This window comes from Rhodnius prolixus, unplaced genomic scaffold (genome assembly GCF_049639745.1).
Source record: "Rhodnius prolixus isolate KJV_2025 unplaced genomic scaffold, Rpr scaffold_15, whole genome shotgun sequence".
Classification (NCBI taxonomy): Eukaryota; Metazoa; Arthropoda; class Insecta; order Hemiptera; family Reduviidae; genus Rhodnius; species Rhodnius prolixus.
Genome location: NW_027411605.1, coordinates 4,285,288 through 4,305,041, shown reverse-complemented (window position 1 = coordinate 4,305,041; position 19,754 = coordinate 4,285,288). Strand labels below are relative to the sequence as shown.

The window sequence follows — 19,754 nt, the reverse complement described above, 5'->3', positions numbered from 1 at the left end:
TCTAAAGAATCATTTCAAGTGAAGCTTAAGCTCGCCTACAAAGTCTGTATTCACCGGAAATTCCCATTTCAAGGTCAATTGATGAGAATAAAAAAAAAAAAGCTTCCTTTTTTCCAAGTTGGTCATTTTGCTAAAATGTTCCGAACAACCGGAAGTGCTGAATTTAAAGAAAGTAGTTTCATGCCAGAAATTGTTCGCTTACTTCCGCTAGTTCATTGCCCAGTAAAAAGTGAAGTAATCGCTATGTAATGAAATTTTTTTTCAGGCGGGACGCCAATTACCAATTAGGCGTCGTGGTGGAAGCTCATACTTAACTATAAACAATTTTTTCTAACAAATAAAAAGTAGATATACGCGGGATTCGATCTGGCGACCTCCCACTTATGAAGCCATGCTCTTGACCACTAGACCAACCCCTTGATACAATAAAAAGATGTATCGCTCCACACACTAGCATTATGTTACCATAATTCTTGTCAGTTTCTCTCTCAGTTCAAGGTCAGAGAGAGAGAGACAATAAACATGCGTGCCACGATGTATGAAATCAGCGTTTATTATACAGACAGTACTGGCAACCTAACTACATTTTCAATTATTGTGGACCTTAAAGTGCAAGTCTTCTAATAAAAGTTTAACCTAAGTATAACAATAGCCCGTTTCATCAGAACCATATACCGTTTTCCCAGTAATACAGTCAAAAAATAATTCAATTTGTATTGCAGGCAATATTCCTGTTGCTGTTAGCAGTATTAGCGGCCGTCCACTCAGCCAGATATTACAATCGTGGTGGTGGAGGCAGGTACAAATATAAAGGCGGCGGAGGCTACTACAGAGGTGGTGGAGGTTACTATAGAGGCGGCGGTGGCTACTATAGGAAACATGGGTGAAAATGAGTTTCCCTTGAAGATAGCAGTCATCATCCTGACAAGTCTGCTTTTATACCACAAGATGGCCAATCAGCCATTATTCATCATTAGAGGATTTTTTTTCTTGTAAACATTAACAATTTAATTTTTAATTTATTAAATTTGCAATTTAACAAAATAGATATTTGTACCAAATACTGTAAAAAAAATAATTAAAAAAAAGTTTATGTGTTTGTTTCTTATTATTATTTATTTTTCTTTTTGTAATTAAACAAGTTTAATGGAATCTTGGGAGAAGCCATCGATTGAGAACATTTGAGAGTACTGAAAGAGCTAGTCATCGATATCTTCATGAGTCGTCGATTATCTTCGATCTAGTATCTTCCTTAGTGAGTAGAGAAACTGTGGTCGTGAAAATGTTCCTTAAAACTTAAAAACTGCACGAAAATCTCCCCATCCCAAAAAATCACCAAATTTGATAATAGTAAAAAAAAAAAAGTGGAACTTTGGCTTATCAATTTCTTTCAAACACACTATCGATTTCCCTTAACACAATTCTATAGCATATTATTAGAGAACTTGTATTTTGCTAAAACCTTTTTTTTTGGGGGGGAGGCAAGGGGTTAAGGTCAATCCCTTAATTTTTAGGATACGCTTGAGAGTAAGTAAAGTTATTGCCTACTTTTTTTTTTCAGGCGGGCTTTACGTCCAACTACCAAATTAGGTGTCGTGGTCGGAGGCGACTAGCTGTCATACTTTACTATAAATTTCTCATATTAACAATTAAATAAAATCCAAGGCCTAGACCGGGGGAATCGAACCCACTAAACCAACAATACATCATAGCTTTGCGGGTCTAGTATCTTAACCACTCGGCTACCGTGGCGCCTGCTTGAGAGTATACTTCAAGTAATAATTACTAATTTGAAAGAAATTTTTTGTGTGCCATGTTTAGAATAGTTTTTCATAATTGAAAAAAAAACCCAAATGACTCTATTAATAGAAAAGTAGCCAAGTGTCACAATAAGATGTGAGGATATTCTTCACTAATTGTTATACGGAAATCCCCAGCCTAGTAAATAATGTTTCCATTATTTCAGATATATTTTTACTTTGTCAATACCAGTTGACACTATATTGACAACAATGAGCCAATGCCAGTTGCATAATGTGGACAAGATGAGAATGTTTTCTAGCGTCTTTTTTTTTCTTTTTTTTTTTTTGGTATTTCCGAAATTTGAGCATTCCCCGGAAATATGCGTTTTTGAAGACAAGGTGGGGCTTGTTAGCTCGGACTCGATTGAGTCAGAAAGAGGAGGAAACGGGCCTCTCGGAACATGTTGTTTGATTGCGTTGTAATCGAGCGGCTGCACTATGAAACCTTTGGAACTCTGAGACCAAAGGAGACTGTAGCGCGTAAAGAACTAGTAGGGAAAGTCCTCAACCTCTTTAGTAGGGGAGGTTTCGTCTACTAGATCCAAAAGGGGAAGACACAATAAGCGACTTTTTGGCTGCGATGCCGAGGGGCGTAGGTCTCGTCTCGCTTTTGAAATCATAATCGTAAGTTAAGAATGGCAATGCGACTGCGCAGATCACTTCTAAAGAAATGCACACGGTCCTAATCTCTTGCGTTACTATTAAGGGTGTTTAAATGCTTTGCTGAAAGCCAGTTTGCAGAAAACCATTCCTACGGAAGCAACGTTTCATTAAAACAGCTGTACACATTTTCCAAAATGGCTTCTAACCTTCTTCATTTTCATTTATCATTTTTAGAGTAAAAAATAATTTTAAGGCTGCACTCGGGAAGGGTTTACTAACTTACGGATAAGTACTGACGTTAGTAAAACTGCAAGTTATGTTCAAAATTAAATGCTATTTATCGCCTTGGCAGCACTGTAGTGCATACAGAATGAACATTTCCACAGCAAGAATGGTACTCCTCACTCTAGACTGTTTTGGACGGATCATTTAAACATTAAACAACAAAACAAATCAAATTCCAATTAAAAGCAGAAAGAAACAAAGAATTTTGAATAATTTTCTCAATTTCATTTATCAACAAAGAAAGTGATTACAAATTAAATTCATAGAGTAGGTTTGCTTCAGTGCATGGATCATAATTTGTGGGAGGGGGCTAATTTCCCTCCAAAAAACTGTGAAAAGTAACTACATGTAGGTTTTTAATAGGTTATGTTATTTTGTGATTCTTCTGTTTACAATTTTTGGTTTTAGTGTACAGTTAATTTAGAAATAGTAATTATTTAAGTAATATCAACTAAATCAAAAATTCAGGTAATGGCATTTGAGCTAATGGTTAAAGAAATCATAAACAGTTCAAGCAAGTCGTAAAAGGTATGTTTTGCATACAACCTACTGCAAGTTATAATCTATTCATTTTTTAATATAAATAATCACTCCTTATGATCTTGCATTTCTTAGGAAAGCATACTGCTAATTTTGAAGTTACTGATTTACAAAAGTTACCATAAAAATCTAAAGAGTTCTTTCCTTACCTGGTTAGATTATTGCTGCACCTTCAACATTGTACACTCAGAAAAAAGAACAGGACACCATATTCACTGCACAAACCTGCAATTAAAAGAATTAGTTCAAAAATGACGAAAGAAGTTAAGTTCAGCAGATTGGAAATAAAATTAAGAGTAAGTTATAAAAAATCTATAGGTTAGACTTTTTACTAAATGTTAAATTGCATGTGTTTCAAGTTGGTTTTATTAAATAAATATTGGTGCATTCAAAGATGATGATGCCCTTGGTGACTTAATAAGAATATCAAGAGAAACTATCCACTTAAGAGTTATTCTGAACAACTCATTTGTTACCATTAATATTGTAGAGGTATTAGTAACAAATAAGTAGATACTAAAATGTGGTTAGGTCTGCTACACATCTTTTTTTCTGTAAAGCCAACTTTTTTTGCTTATTAAAATCGAAAAATATCTTCACTTACGAAAGAAACATCAATTGTAATCACTTTTAAGTGCTCGTATTAAAATGAGTGACTTTTAATTCCATAATGAAATGATGTTTCATAAGTTATACTTAGTATTTCGAAGCTGAATATTATAAAATGATGGTACCTTTTTTTACAAATAATGAAATCTATTCATGAGATACCCACATCCTTTCAAATGTTTTTAGTTAATTGAGTTTATAATGTTTTATTGGTAATAAAAACTTGAATGTCTTATAACATTCTTGATCAATGCGTTTGTTTCTTTCATAAATGGCCCCATCTTTAAATCCGAATAAGTTGAATAACCAAATTTTCAACAAATTGATTATTGATTTAATACTTTTGAAGTATTTTTTTTGTTTACCTTTTTATGAGGAAAATTGATTAAGTTTTAATATCTTATAAATTAAATAATTATTTAATTATTACTCACCAGAAAACGACTGTCGTTGGTGAAGAAGCAACTCGATACAGCCAGTGTTAAATCAGTACTGTGTCTTGTAAGAACATATAATTTCTATTACAAATATGTATATACACACTCAACAGCAAAAAAAAACCGGACACTCAGATTTGGTCTCATAATTTTGTTAAATACGTTAATCTTTTTAATTTATGGTAAGAATTGGTTTATTTATAAGTTATTTACATAAAATCTGCCACAAATGAATAAGTTTTATTAATTATTTACAAAAAATTATAAAATAAAGTAAAAATAAGTAATTAACACATTTTTTTAAAAACTTTATTCTTCATTTTTAACAGGTTTTCTGACAAGGGATGTTCTTCTAATAGCGGGTATTTTTCCCTTTTCAACGGCGAAGGGCCCTAACCCTGTCAGGCATTGATGAAATGAAATTTTGGACGTACTCCACCGGCAGAGCATCCCATTCTTCACGAAGAGCAATTTAGAGCTGATTAAAGTCACTAGGAGGAGAATGACGATGTCTAACACGCCTTCCTAAATTATCCCACAAAATGTTCTATGGGATTCCTATCGGGATTCGTACAGGCCAGTCCAGAACTGTGATTCCCAATTGCTTCAAGTATTCGGTAACAATTCTGGCCTGTATGTGGGCGAGCATTTTATCCTGCATCAAAATGAATTGGTCACCAATAAATGGAGCAAACGGGATCACAGCCTCTAGGAGCACTTCCTCAATTTACCTCCGAGCAGTCAGAGCCATTATCAATGAAAATTAGTTCAGTGCGGGAGTGGAAATTGATTCCACCTCAAACCATAACTGATCTCCTTTCGAAAGATCGTGACTCGCGAGGAGTGCATTAAGCAAATCGCTCCCCTGATCATCTCCACACTCTGTCTCGATCGTCTGAGTGGTATAGATCAAAGCGAGACTCATCTGTGAATAAAACTGTTCCACATTGCACTACAGTCCAATGAAAATGCTGGTCGGCAAATAATACCCCTTTCTCTATGATGCCTTTCCAGGAGTTGGGGCCCTGTCGCGGGGCGCCTTGCTTCCAGTCCACCACTCCCTCAGTCTCCGCCGTACTGTGACCGAGCTAACATGCGTATTCGCGCCACTTGAAGCCTGTCACGAACCACAGGAGCAATTAAATGGCGGTCCCTTAATACTGAAAGCGTGATAAATCGATCGTCAACTTCAGTTGTGGCCCTTGGTCGGCCACTGCCAGCCCTCCGCTCGTAACTGCCAGTCTCCCGGAAACGCCGGAAGTGCATCTTTAATGCATCAGCTCGGGCAACGTCTACATTCGAAAGAACCATTATTCTGGACCAAAATTTAAAAAAACACGTCTATTAATGACAGAAGAGGCATGGTTAATAAATTAAAGATCTTTAAAGGTGCGAAAACCTGCTTACATTTTAGAAGAGTTCTGTCAGGTAAAGCAGCCTCAAGACAAATAAGCCACATCTGAGTCTTATCTCATGCCCTACTAATCCTGAAGGGATTAGTTCAATGGACTTAGACCCTTCCTTCTCTGTAATAACCAGATTACCCACAAAAACAAACACATTACTGATAATCAGCTTTTAATATAAAAAATATTAAGTGTCCGGTTTTTTTGCTGCTGAGTGCATGTAGCTTATAAAGAAATTTTGCAAAATATAAAATTTAAAGTAAAATCATTGAAGTTCTAGTTATTGAATTTTAAAATAGTTATTTATTTAACAAGTGTGGAAAGTAATACTTTTCCTCACGCGAGGCAGGGTTTGCACGCACGAGCGAGCGAAGCGATGCGAGTGCAAGTGCAAATTGCCGAGTGTGAGGAAAATACTTTACACTAGAGTTAAATATTATATTTTTTCTGCAACAATTTATTAACTAATAAAATTAAAAATTTCATGTTTACAGTCTACAAAAAGTAATTTATTTATTATAAACATTTATTGTTATATTACAATTATTTACATTACTTACGTATTTATATTACTTATTACATTTTCTGCTGTTTCTTTTATTGATGGAGTGTTTTCTAAACAGGAATCACTAGAATCCATTTTAAATTTCTATAAGGTAACACTATAACCTTTTTAACTGTTATAATTAAAAATATCTAATTATTTATTAAAGTATTATTTTTAATTCTATATTCCTTTCAATTTTTATTTTATTTTTTAATATTCGTTTTTTAATTATTTAAATAAAATAAATTTAAATAAGCTTATTAGAGTTTTACAGAAAATATTTATGTTAATAACAAAACTTCTTATATCAAGGAAGCACAATAAAGTTTTTCCACTCACTTGTGCGGAAAGTGACACTAATGGGAATTTCCCCCCACTAGTGTGGGAAGTTGGGCATTACACAGCTGATTTTAATTGAGTAATGAGAACATTACTACATGGTTGCAGAAAAAAATTATTACTTTTTTCACAATTTTTTTTGTGCTTTTGTTTCAGAAAAAAGAACCTCATGACGTCGTGATTTTTGAGGCCTTTTTCTTTGGGTTTCTAATTAAATTGTAAAGTGAAGTTTTCTTTCCCCCCCGAGTTTTAATTGAGAAACATATTTTCTCAGATGTGATCGTAAATATTTTCCATGAATCATTGTGGTTGTTGGATCAATCAATAAATAAGTAAGTGTTAAATTTTAGTAATTAAATTTAAATTACATTTATGTTCTTTGCATTCATTTGAATAGTAATTTTAAAAGGCATCAGTCATTTATTTTCAGACATTTTTATGATTATTTTTATTAAATTTTTATTTTTGGCAACGCAAATAAATTTGTTATAAGAAAAATAAAAATTACATTATTAGAGTTATGATTCTGTTCTTTGAAGAGAAGGTTTTGCTGCTAAATTTTTTTGAAATTTTTGCTTCCCACTACGCATAAAAAAAAGTTATTGTAATTATAACATTGAATCAACAATTTCTTATTCTGTAACTTAGCCAAAAAATTCACTTCTTAGACTAATACCCATATCAAAAATCATTTAATGAACATTTTAAAATGTAAAGATTAAATAAAGCAATAATTATTTTACCCACGTTTTGACGTTTTAATTATATTTTGGCATAATTTTAAGCAATAATTTTGAGTGAATAACATTTGGATATTAGTTACACATTAATTTTTGCACAATAAGAGTTAATCTGTACAATAATTTTGATTAATACTGGGATTTTCTATCAATTCATTTTTACTGTAATTTTAAGGTGTATCTCGTCTAGAAAATACATTCTTTTCAATCCAAAGTCGTCAGGAAAATCTATGATACTCTTTTCTACGTTTCCATAAGTACCTAAAAATACTGTTTATTATTTTAATTAATACGCTCTTGTTTTTCTTGATTTTCCTATTCCCTTACTAGCTTTCAGTGGAACACTACCCTCGGAATTATGTATTCACTAATCATTATGTACTTAAACTGTTTCAGCCCTAGATTTAATCCTTTAATCCATAATTAATTCCTAGTTTGGATGATCTTGAAGTTTGCAAGCAGTTCATTTCTGATGTTATTCTGTCTTTTCTGGGTAGATGGCAGCCTCATTCTTCCTATTTAGCAAAGTTTCAGGTTTCTGCAATTATTCTTTCAAAGATATGCCACATATATGTTTCTATATGGTGTTTTGTGTTGTTTGAACTATGAAGAGTCTTTGGAAGAGGTCAAATAAAATAAAATAAAACTCCTAAAGGAAAGGGAAGGGTGGGGACGCCACCGACACTCAGAATACCTTAAATGATTGAGACAAATACAATAAAATTTTATATATTTACCAAGTAAGATACAAATTATACAAGGTCCTAGAGTCTAAATAATATATCATGGTCATGACCAGAGTAGACTTTAGAGGCACAAAATCTCACTAGACACATGCGCCTGCCGACGTGCCATAAGGCAAAAGATGGCTGAACTGCAGACAAGACTGATATGCATATACGCCCCTATACTCTCCTGAGAAGCCCAAGGGCAACTGGCTCGAGCTCCCAGGCACACGCTGGAGCCCCCTCTCCGTTGTCTTCTCCAGTGCCGCCAACCGGACAATGCTGTGCCAAAAGATAAATTCTAGGCCGGGGGGCCGCACATCCCTTCGAGGATCGAACAAACTATTTAGATCAGGGGTGAGCAACCTTTTTAATCAATGGGCCAATTTAAATTTTTTTTTGGCGGGCCGCACATAGATTAACTCTTATTAATAATTTACGAAACGTCCGTATTGCATGTTTGAACAAGTCACCGACAAGTGTGTATCTCGTCACAAAAAAATCGCGCAGACGTGACGCGTTCGTATTGCATGTTTAAAAACGTCGTCGACAAGTAACTCGCCATAAAAAAATATTTCGGTTTAGTATGTACTACCATTTTATTATAATTAATTTTATAACAATATATTGATAAGAGAAAGTCGATAAAATAAATTCAATTTTAGAAATGCTTGGCGGGCCGCGTGTTGCTCATCCTTGATTTAGATCTCTAAATAGTCGCCTTTTTGCCATAATATGGGATCTTGATTATGAAAGTTTATTATTTCATACAAAAGTAAGATGACTCTCGAGAGGGCAAACATTAAAACCCTTAGTTGATTTGAAAAATGAAGTAATGTTGTTTTTATCAGATAGTAATTCTGAATATGGAAATTTTTTTTCACAATAACATTTGGCTTTGTAAATTATGCTATTTATCTTTTTGAGTATCTTTCTCTTCAGGGAGAAAATACTAACATTCTCGATGTGATAAATAAAGTAAAAGCATTAATAATAAAATTAATCATTTGGAAAACTAAAATAGAGAGCAACTCCTATGAAATGTTTTTTAACAGCATCACGTGACTTTATTATTTATAACTATTTAAGTTTAAGCTGTCTTCAGGAAGTACAACAGATTATACTTGGTCACCTGGACAACTTAGAAAATCAATTTCAAAAATATTTACATTCAGATATTGTCTCTAATCAGTTTGATTGGATATTGAAACCATTCCTGATAGAAATGGATCGAGTACAACATTTATCACTCATTAAAGGCACAGCAAGAATTTACAGAACTTTCTGCTGATGATGAAGGGCTTAAACTTGAATTTCCCCGAGAAAAGTTTAGCAACTTTTTTTGATTGGAGTTAAAAAAAAGAATATCCAACCATCTTTGACGTAGCATTGAAAGTGCTTTTGCCATTTGCCACCACACACTTATGTGAATCATCATTTTCAACTTTAACACGTCAATAAAAACAAAGTACCGTTCTAAAATATTGAAAATGTTATAACCTTCGATAACCTTCAATAACAAATATTTATCCCAGATTTAATTTATTGTGTGAAGGTAAACTAGCACATCCTTCTAATTAAAACTAATTAAACGATTCTAATACGAAACATTTTTTTTTATGGTTTTCTAGTTTTACAATAAAAGTTTATTTGTGATAATCTAAAATAAAATTTATATTAATGTTCTTATATCTTTAAAAAGTGTTCATATTGATTTGATGTTTTAATTGCTTTTATCAATATAAAATTAATATAAGGTTTTTCAATTTTTTCAAACTTCAATTTTTTTTCCTGTTAAAAATTTACCTCACTGTGTGGTTGTTTTCTGTCTATCGGGTCCTAGGATGAAGCGTAACGCTGATTGCCCAATATGTGTAAAGGGTTGATCCTACCCATAGACACTACGTAATAACATGCTAAAATGTTATAAAGTGCTAAGATAAATCAAAGCGGATAACCTACTCAATTAATCTTCCATGTGGTTTGCTCTTTTTCGAAGGAAGGTTACAATCAGCGACAGTTGTTTACAGATCATTTTAAACAGTCACGAACGTATACTAAAACTTTTATGTTCTTTTGAAGTTTTTGCCAATTTCTGATAGTTTTTCACCTTCTTAATTTTTTTTTGTTTGTTTGTTATTTTCTTTCATTTACTTGTACCGAATACAGGACTGTCTCTGATTGCGTCATAGAAATAAGGCCATCACGAAATATTGGATGTTTATTTTACTTGGGTTTGTGTATGTGTTTACGGTGCATTCTGTGCGGTCCAGACTGGTCAATTTACAACCTTGAGGTAGAATTCCCTTTTTTTTTTTTACTTTCTCTTACTCTCTAATGAGTGGAAGCAATGTAATCGTGCGCAGATTTCCGATTTTTGAGAGCTAACCGGAAATATCCGTTTTAAGGTCGGTCCCCTGAGTTCGAATGAGTGATTTTTACGAATATTTCTTCCTCCTCTCCATCTGTATCTACGTGTGAGTGTATAAAACCACATCCATCATAACCCAAGAAACAGAGGAGAATATCGGAAGGTTGAAATTTTAAATTTATTTTAGGGGGGGAGGCTCAGACTTAAGCAACTACGTCACTGTTTACAAAAACAAACTAAAAGAGAAAGCAATATTTTGCAAAAGGTGGCCAAAAATGAGCTTTTATACTTTACCGTGACCTTGACATTGTGGAATTTATTTTAGAAATGATATTACAGTGCAGGCAATGTGTAAAATAACCACAATAGCTAGTGATTAATAGTTCCTTCGATATTGTTTAATGCCAGAGTAGTTTTCATTTTTATTATTATTAATTTTTCTCTTTTTTCCAGAGTTCTGGAAGAGCTAAAAAACAGAGAACAGCTGTTTTGCTTGTTGCTTACAGGCAGTTGTGACTTAAATAAAGTGGTTTTAGAAGAAAAAGTGGTTTTTTCAAGTTAATGATGATCAATGCGCTTGCGTGTCAATGCTCTAAGTTCAAAAACCAAATCGTCATCACAGGAAGTTCAATTTAGCGAAGTAAATTGCCCAACCGGAAGTCTACGATTGGTTTAGATTTTTCTGGAAAATGGCTGCCAAGATTTTCACTCCTGTAGATCTACAGCTTTTTATTTAAAACATTTTCCAGGTGTAATTTGATTAAGGGCATTTTTGGGTGAGCTGGATAGAGTGCCTCTAAAGTGCTATTACAGTTCACTTCTACCTACGCTGTATTCAAGGTTTGAATTTATAGAGTGGATGTTTCACACTAAAATTATTACTTCATACAATCGTCTCGGGACTTCCTTTATAAATACACTTAGCTCTGAAATATTTATTATTGCAATAAAGTTACTAAAGTAATCGCCTATTTTTTCAGGAGGGGCTTAACGTCCAACTACCAATTAGGTGTCGTGGACGGAGGCGACTAGCAAATATACTGTACTGTAAATTTCTTTTATTAACCATTAAATAAAATCCAAGGCCTCTAGACCGGGGAATCGAACCCAGTACCACAATACACATTAGCTTCGCAGGTCTCGCCTCTAACCGTTCGGCTACCGTGGCGCCTCAATAAAGTTATTAAAAAGTAATAGTTTTAGGGCAATTCTGGGTGCAAATGGAGAGGTTTAGGCCTCCCAATTTCAGTGAATACTTTTATAAACAATATGTCAAGGAAAATGAAAAATGTTTAAAAAAAAATTGTTATTTTGAGCATTGGGACCTCAAGATTTGAAGCAACAGGAAGTCATATGAGTATTTAGCCTTGATTTTGAATTAAGAGAACCTCTAGATCCAAATTTCAGTTGAAAACTCATTTCCGCTAACTTTCTTCTTTTTTACCAGCCAATACGAGAAGCAGAAAACAATGGACTGAGCAAGTTGCACTTTATTGGCACCAGAGGCCATTTCTTGGAGCCTTCAAGGGTTAGTCACCTTTCTAAGGACGATTGAATCACGACCACAATTAATATGTATGGATATTGGCATGATACTCCATTATTAGTAACAAAACAAAAAACTGAAAATAATAGTATTAGATCAATGGCTAGACAAAATTTATAACACCTATTAGTTGTTAAACACAAGTCGAAAACTTTTTTTTTTGCAACATTTCTCACGTATTTATTTTTTTTCTGGTTTTTACGCGAAGTGGTCGAATAAATCATACAATGGCAGTGGATCAGCTGTTATAACCTTCCTTTTATTTTCTTTGAAATCAGCTGGCTATTATGTTATCAATTTAAGTGAATAAGGTCGTAAACTATAATTTTATTATTATTGTGTAGAAGAGAAAATTTAAAAAAATAAAATTCGTGTAAATTAAAAAAAAATTAAGTGTTTAAGAATTTCCAGTTTTTTGATTGATTTTGTTTTAATGTAAATTTTTTTATCTGTTTCATCAGTATTTTATTTTAGGATATTATTGAATAAGGCTGTTCTGGTGAACGAATCATTCGATGACAGATATTAATCAAATCTTAAAATATGATTTCTCTGGACTATAATTTTTTTAATCTTATGTTTGTGTTAGTTTATTCTAAACACATATTTCATTACCATTTGTTCTGGTAAAAGTATTATTAGAAGTTACAAACCTCAAAGCCAAATATTCTTAAGTAAGATTGCTTCAAATAGAAATGATCTTCTACAATATCCACCAAAAGAAGATTCTAATAGTCTACGTACATTTTTTTTGTAAATCTTGTACATTACAATGAGAAGACAACTAACGCTTTGTTTCCATAGCATACTTGTTGTGGACTTGTTGAATTCTGAAGTGGTGGTTCTTTCAAAATGATGTGGTTATCTAGTGATGAGCGAGTACCTCTAGATCCAGTCGAATTTCTCTTTTTTTCCTGATACTCTCAGGGGAACATCCTGTGGATTTGTTTACTGACTTATCGTACCTTCATTCGAAGTGGATACCCACAACCCATTTTGTAAAATATATACTTTTTCGGTTTCACGAATTCATTAATATTTAATAGAATGGCCAAAATATGTAATAACTGGGTTTTAGGTGGACGAAGCAAACAGCTGGTAGTTTCTCGCTGATCGATGGCGTTTTCAATGATGCCAATGAATTTGTTGGTCTTTGGGTTTAAGACGATTATTCCCAACATGCATGAAACATGGGATAGTAGTAATAGTTCTTTTACGCAGAGCGGGATTAGGTTTATTAGAAATCGATCTAAATCGATAGTAGATAGATATTGTAGATAGATAGATACATTTTTTTTATTTCACATATAAAATACATAAATAAATACATTGGCGTGCCAGTTAAGTATAATACTATAACCTCCAGACATAGTTTATTACAACAAATTTATTAAAATTCTATTCTAAGTGGAAAACAATGAAAACCCCTAGCTTATAAGAGAGATTTCAATTCAGGAAGTCCTTAACTCATCTGTGCCTGTGCACCGTGTCCAAACTATAGTCCCCTATTTGTCTGCATAGGTGGTTGTGACTTGATTCACACTTACTGAAGAAACCAGTAGCGAGGTACTTGATGTAGTGTTCTACATAGTCCATGTTGGTGTTAACATGAGTGTCTATAATACGCGTGTAGCGGGGGGAAGTTGTCACAAGCCTGAGGAATTTATTTTGGATGATTTGCAGCGAGGCGATGTTGGATCGACATGTCAAACTCCAGGAGGGACAAACATAAAGCAGCATGGGCCTAACCACTACCTTGTACAGGAGGAGTTTATTCTCTGAAGATAGGAACAGGAGTCCTTGTAGAACTGCGGGAATAACACTCGAATGGCTGCCAAATCGACAGTGTCCAGTGTCGTAGATAATCGCATTTCCGATAGTTTCATTCTAATTAAGTAAAAGATAGAAATTACAGTAGTTGGCTGAAAAGTTTTTCCAAAATGTCGAGATTCTTTTTTGAGAAAACTGCACGAAGAAGTTCCAGTTGAAGTTATGAAGGCAGCCTTTCTAAGGTTTATCCAATTTTAGAATGGTTTAAGGAGTTGTGTAGTGCAGACGTTTCTATCATGTTTCTGGTACTTAGATTCCACAAGCGATCGATCTATTAGAACGAGAATGAAGAAGAGAATCTCGAGATAACCATCATTCCAGACTAGAAACTCGATCTTCCCAGCTTCCTATCCGCGGAAATGATGGGTGAAACTAGGGGCCATCTTGAGAGTGGGTCCCACTTCCCTGACCAATAAAGAAAGAGTAAACTACTTTTTAGAAAAATATCTTGTTGAAGAGTCTGGTTTTTTAAACCAGTAAACCAGCAAAAGGTTCAGTAGAACAGTTACCGAATACTTTACATAACCAGGAAATGTCTGCTGCAGAAGACTGTATTTGCAAAAGGTTAAGTTCATACCTATTTAAAGAAAAAAAAATAAGTAAACTAAGTCCAGTTTAACTGATCTTGTTTTATTAAAGAGGGACTACTTTTTAATGCTCTGCTTGAATGCATAATCGTGATTTGACTTCCTGTTATATAAACATTAATACAGTACAGCTGCATATACTGAAAATATATTTTTAGAATAACTAGATAATGGGCATATAGTATTACCAAAAATAAGACTAAAATATATCAATTAAAATTAACTATGGCACAAGAACTGGTTTATTAGAAATCAATCTGAAATAGTACAGTGTCCAGCGGGTGATTTTAATGGCCAAAATATGTATAATAACTGGATTTAGGTGGGCGAAGCATGCAGAGCTGGTAGTTTTCACCGCTGATCGATGGCATTTCCAATGATGCCAATGAAGCCGTTGGTCTTTGGGTTTAAGGACGATTATTCCCAACACGCATGATACATGGGATAATAGTTCGTTTACGTAGAGCGGGATTAGATGGTCGCAGCTTGGGTATCCCAGTCAGTAATCATTTTATTTGGCATACTATTTCAAATATGGTGCCATTTCGGCACTTTTACCACTTATCGTCTATTAAATATTAATGAAGAATAAATAGGGTAAAGTCGGGTGAGATGGCCACCATTTTATTTGGAGGGTGCCCGCAAAATTTTGGTAAGGGCTAGGCTTACTTTATTATTATTATCTTTGGAAACCTCATACGCTCACAAACATAAGATAAGGAAAAAATTTCAGTAAAAATGCTGAGGGAAACATTTTTTTATTCTTACAAAAAAAAAAAAAATAGCAATTGGCCCTCTATCCCCACTGGGTTGGGTGAGTTGGCCAATGTAACTTGGGAGAGATGGCCACATATTGTAAATGAAATTGCACTGGTAAAACGTAAAAATAACAGAAAAAAATGAATGGTTACTTAATATTTACTTATTCTTCTTATTTTTAAATGCGCTTTTACTACAATTTTGGCAAGCGTATGCAAAAGAAGAGCAATTTTTGTGGAACCACTTCCGGCAAATTATGCATTCCAACCAATCTCTTTTTCTGGTCTTGTTGCAGCTTTCCCCATATCCTGTTACAATCAGTTTCATCGATTTCTAAAATGGCATCACTTTCCTCTTCAAATTCGATTCCTGTTTCGTCCTCTTCATCAGAACTTGGAGGAAGGTGAGCGTTTACTTTTCCGGACAATCCTTTCTTTCAGAATTGTCTCTTTGGGGGATGGTATTTCAAAGTTGGTTTGGATTTCTTTGCAACTCTGTTTTTCACAACAGCAATGTGCTCGAGAGAAGTTAATAAAGTGGCAACAGACGTTTTCTTGCAGGGACGACAGTTTGGGTGTGAGGTTAATACTATCAGTATAATTTCGGCGATTAGTGTTCCGTCTTTTATGCTGAGTTGGCATTTTTCTGGCCATCTCACCCGACTTTACCCTACGTTACAAAAATACTAAATTCGAAGGAAATTTTTAGGTGATCGGAAGTGTGTTTCACCGAATAGATTTTCGTATTTTTTTTTTCTTAGCGATGATTTCTTGTAAAAATTACTTCTTAAAAATAAATAAAAGGTTAAATTAGACCACGAGTAAACAGAAGGCGATTTTGGTAGACCTTCAACTGGATTAAAACTGTGCGTAAAATTGCACCTGTGTTTTTTGTCCAAAGAAATGTACCTGTCACTAATTAACACCAGTGCTAAACCAGCCTAATTAAGATCATAGCATTGCCAAACACAGTATTAAATATAAAATAATAATTATTATAGTTATACCGGTATATTTTTTATTTTATTTTTTACTTTCCTTAAAATTATTATACATTTCTACTTTCCTTGTGTTTACACAACATCACAGGACTTGTGAGTGTAATTCTGTGTGAAGTTTTTATTAACAATACATTATTTTTTAAAATAAACTTAACTTTCATAAACATTTTGTAATAAAAAAGCAGGTTTTTTAAAAAAAACATTTTTAGGAGTTATAATTAATACAAGTATAATTTTTGATCCTTTCAAAAGTAAACTTAATTTTAGGAGAATATAAAAGTCACTTCAGTGTATTTATATAGTTTTCGAAAAAATCTGGATAATGTTTGTAAGAATTCAATATGTTTTGTATTTAAATTAATAATTTACGTCTATTAGAGGAAGTCGTGGGAGTCACACCTTAATTTTTTTTACAAAAAATACGTCATTTAATTATTTTCTATACATTTTGTGTACACGCTGCTGCATCCGGGCAGATACGAGGGTCGTTTGAAAAGTCCGTGCAAAAATAAAAACTACTTAATTTTTTGGGGTAAACCTTTTTTATTTTTCAACATAGTCTCCTTTTAGGCTTATACACTTCGTCCAACGCTGCTCTAGTTTTTTGATCCCTTCCGAATAATAGGATTTGTCCAAGTTTGAAAAATAGCCATTCGTTTCTGCAATCACCTCCTCGTTTGAATAAAATCTTTTTCCCGCCAGCCATTTCTTCATATTGGGGAACAAATAGTAGTCCGAGGGAGCCAAGTCTGGAGAATAGGGGAAATGTGAAACGAGTTGGAACCCTATTTCCATTAATTTTGCGACTACAACTGCTGAGGAGGTGAGCTGAGGTGCGTTGTCGTGATGGAAAAGGACTTTTTTGTGAGCCAATCGTGGGCGTTTTTCTTGCAGCTCGGTTTTCAAACGGTCCAATAACGATGAATAATATGCACCTGTAATAAGTTTTACCCTTTTCCAGATAGTCGATGAGGATTATTCCTTGCGAATCCCAAAAGACAGTCGCCATAATCTTTCCGGCCGAAGGAACGGGTCTTCGCCTTTTTTGGCGCAGATTCCCCCTTGGCAACCCATTGTTTTTAGATTGTTCTTTGGTCTCAGGAGTGTAGTGATGTATCCATGTTTCATCCACAGTGACGAAACGACGCTTAAAGTCCTGCGGATTCTTCTGGAACAGCTGCAAACCGTCCTTGCAACACTTCACACGATTTCGTTTTTGGTCAAGCGTGAACAATCGCGGCACCCATCTTGCGGATAGCTTTGTCATGGTCCAAATGTTGATGCAAAATATTATGTACCCGTTCATTCGAGATGCCCACAGCACTAGCAATCTCACGCACCTTCACTCTTCTGTCATCCATCACCATATCATGGATTTTATCAATGATTTCTGTAGTAGTAACCTCAACAGGGCGTCCAGAACGTTCAGCGTCACTTGTGCCCATATGGCCACTCCGAAAATTTTGAAACCACTTATAAACTGTTCTAATCGAAGGTGCAGAGTCACCATAATGTTTATCAAGCTTCTCTTTAGTCTCCTGAGGCGTTTTGCCTTTCATAAAGTAGTGTTTAATTAACACACGAAATTCTTTTTCGTCCATTTTTTGAAAATCACTCTACTTCCTCGATTCAAACGAACGCCAAACACAAAGAAATAGACCGATCTGGCTGAAACTTGGTGTGTGTTCTTCCAAGAGATGCTACTAACTAAACATAACCTCGATACGCGCCAGTAGTGCTATCTCTCTGACTTTGCACGGACTTTTCAAACGACCCTCGTATAGTGCTTATAATTGAGATTTTTTTTTTACATGATTTTTTTTAAGCAGGACACAGGAATGAAGCAGGAAGTTTTCTTTTTCAAATAAAGTACCTTTTTCAAATATACTGCTGTCATAGGAAATTTGGGAAGAGACTTGGCAAAACTGGAAACTGAAAATAAAACTTTAATTTCGTAAATTACAATGAGGGGAAGATAGAGTTAGTGTTCACACAATTCTAGTGGAAAATGTACGTATAAAACTTATAGTAGTTTTCGATTCAATTTTCAAACCAAAATAAAAGAAATAGTAAAAGAAAATTGTGCCAAAATAAAAGTTAATTTATAAAAAAAGAAAAAAAAAATTCAACTTTGCGAAAGAGCTAAAGTTGCCAAATTCTGGCCTGCGCAGTTAAACTGGTTACCAGTAATTTACATTAGCCGCTAAAAGATTGCGCTGTCTCTACAGCTGTTCGAATTGCAGCTAGGTTACATGTATACCAGGTTCCGTTCTTAGAAATTCTTAAATTATATGTTTTTATCTTATGTACATAACGCCGCATGCTCTGTATATATATACCTACATAATGTGGAGTTCAGATTAAGATCATATCTGTTATAGTGAACCTTTTTTCTTTTTTTCCTATTGTTTGAAATAACAAAAGAATATCAAGATCATATATATAACCTCTTTGGAATATATAGTTTCTGTGCTGAATTACTTTTGATAAGAAGAAATCAATTTGCTAGCCTTTCATCGTCCATATTCTATTTCAGTTGTAAAATTTACCAAACTCTGCCTTTAGATAAGCATTTTCCCTGAATTTTCTTGATGTTTTCCATCTGTTGGTTGCAGTTTTAGGGCAGTATTTGATCTTAAAAAAGGCATTTTCTTGTTAGAAGATCATTCGTTCATCTAGGGTACCTCTAAACTAAGCTTATGATTCGGAGGTTGTTCGGAAAAGCGTTGGGTTTTTCTTTCAGTAAAGTCCAGAAGTCACCTACGCCTAATGCCTTTGGCATCCGACTACGTAATAACTGATGTAACTATTAACGACCTCGTTTAAATTTGGCCGTCCATTTCTTTACAACTGAAAATTAAGAATTAATTTCATTTTAGATATTTTAAGGTTTTATTACCTCCAAGTATTTGATTATTAAATTTCTATCCAAACTTCCAAGAAGAAAGGTAATCAATACCCCGGAAGTGCAATTTTAAAGAAAGGCTTTTCCTGTAATTTACTATGAATTTGCCAAACGGATTCATTCGAAGCTGATCTAATGGCATACTTAAGCCTTAAATGTCAGTTTGGCTTGCACTTATTGCTCAATTAATAGTTTGGTTCAGAGAGAATGTGTCGCATTCTATCAACATTATTATTAAAATGATCTCATTTTTCTTTTTATAATGCAATTATAAGTTACAGTAAAATTCAATTATATTCGTAAATTATGGTAAGAAAAAGTCATGTGAGTGTTCATAGGAGATTCTTTTCATGAGAAAGTGAAGTGAAACTGTCGAATATTGGCGAAAACTATTCGAAAACGATCTTAACTTAATACAAAATTTCTTGAAAATTGCGAATTTTATATTTTCCGAATAATTTGTCAGCATTATTTCTCAATACCTAGGTAAGATTAATATTATTACTAAAATAACAAAAAAAAAAAAAAAGTTAAGAAAACATGAGAAAATAATAAAAGATTTAGAAAAACAATTGAAAGGTGTTGCAGCGCCATTGTTAAGTACGCTTTGACCAGCCCATAACTGATTTCCATTGGAAGGGGCGTGGCTACACTAGAGGTGGGCGTGACCCGCCCACAGACTGCAACCCTACTACGCTATGATTGGCCACTACTTTAAACGTA

At 34.0% G+C, this 19,754-nt stretch overlaps 2 long non-coding RNA genes across 6 annotated transcripts in view; one reads left to right on the top strand and one right to left on the bottom strand.

Annotated features, from left to right (window-relative positions):
- LOC141454906 (uncharacterized) overlaps nt 1-19,754 on the bottom strand; it is a 92,182-nt gene that overhangs the window by 66,768 nt on the left and 5,660 nt on the right. For both annotated transcript variants that reach the window (XR_012459029.1, XR_012459031.1), the window contains exons 2-3: nt 4,274-4,337; nt 3,380-3,455 (exon numbers count right to left, since the gene is read on the bottom strand). This is a non-coding gene — a long non-coding RNA (uncharacterized lncRNA). The remainder of the gene's footprint in view (nt 1-3,379; nt 3,456-4,273; nt 4,338-19,754) is intronic.
- On the top strand, nt 1,590-18,139 carry LOC141454904 (uncharacterized). 4 transcript variants are annotated; one of them, XR_012459024.1, is made up of 5 exons: nt 1,590-3,218; nt 3,388-3,526; nt 6,725-6,900; nt 10,858-11,979; nt 18,026-18,139. It is a non-coding gene; the product is annotated as an uncharacterized lncRNA (long non-coding RNA). The 4 variants fall into 4 exon arrangements; XR_012459026.1 differs by lacking the exon at nt 18,026-18,139 and adding an exon at nt 4,277-4,340 and having other exon boundaries at nt 1,599-3,218; nt 10,858-12,315; XR_012459025.1 differs by lacking the exon at nt 18,026-18,139 and having other exon boundaries at nt 1,605-3,218; nt 3,306-3,526; nt 10,858-12,312.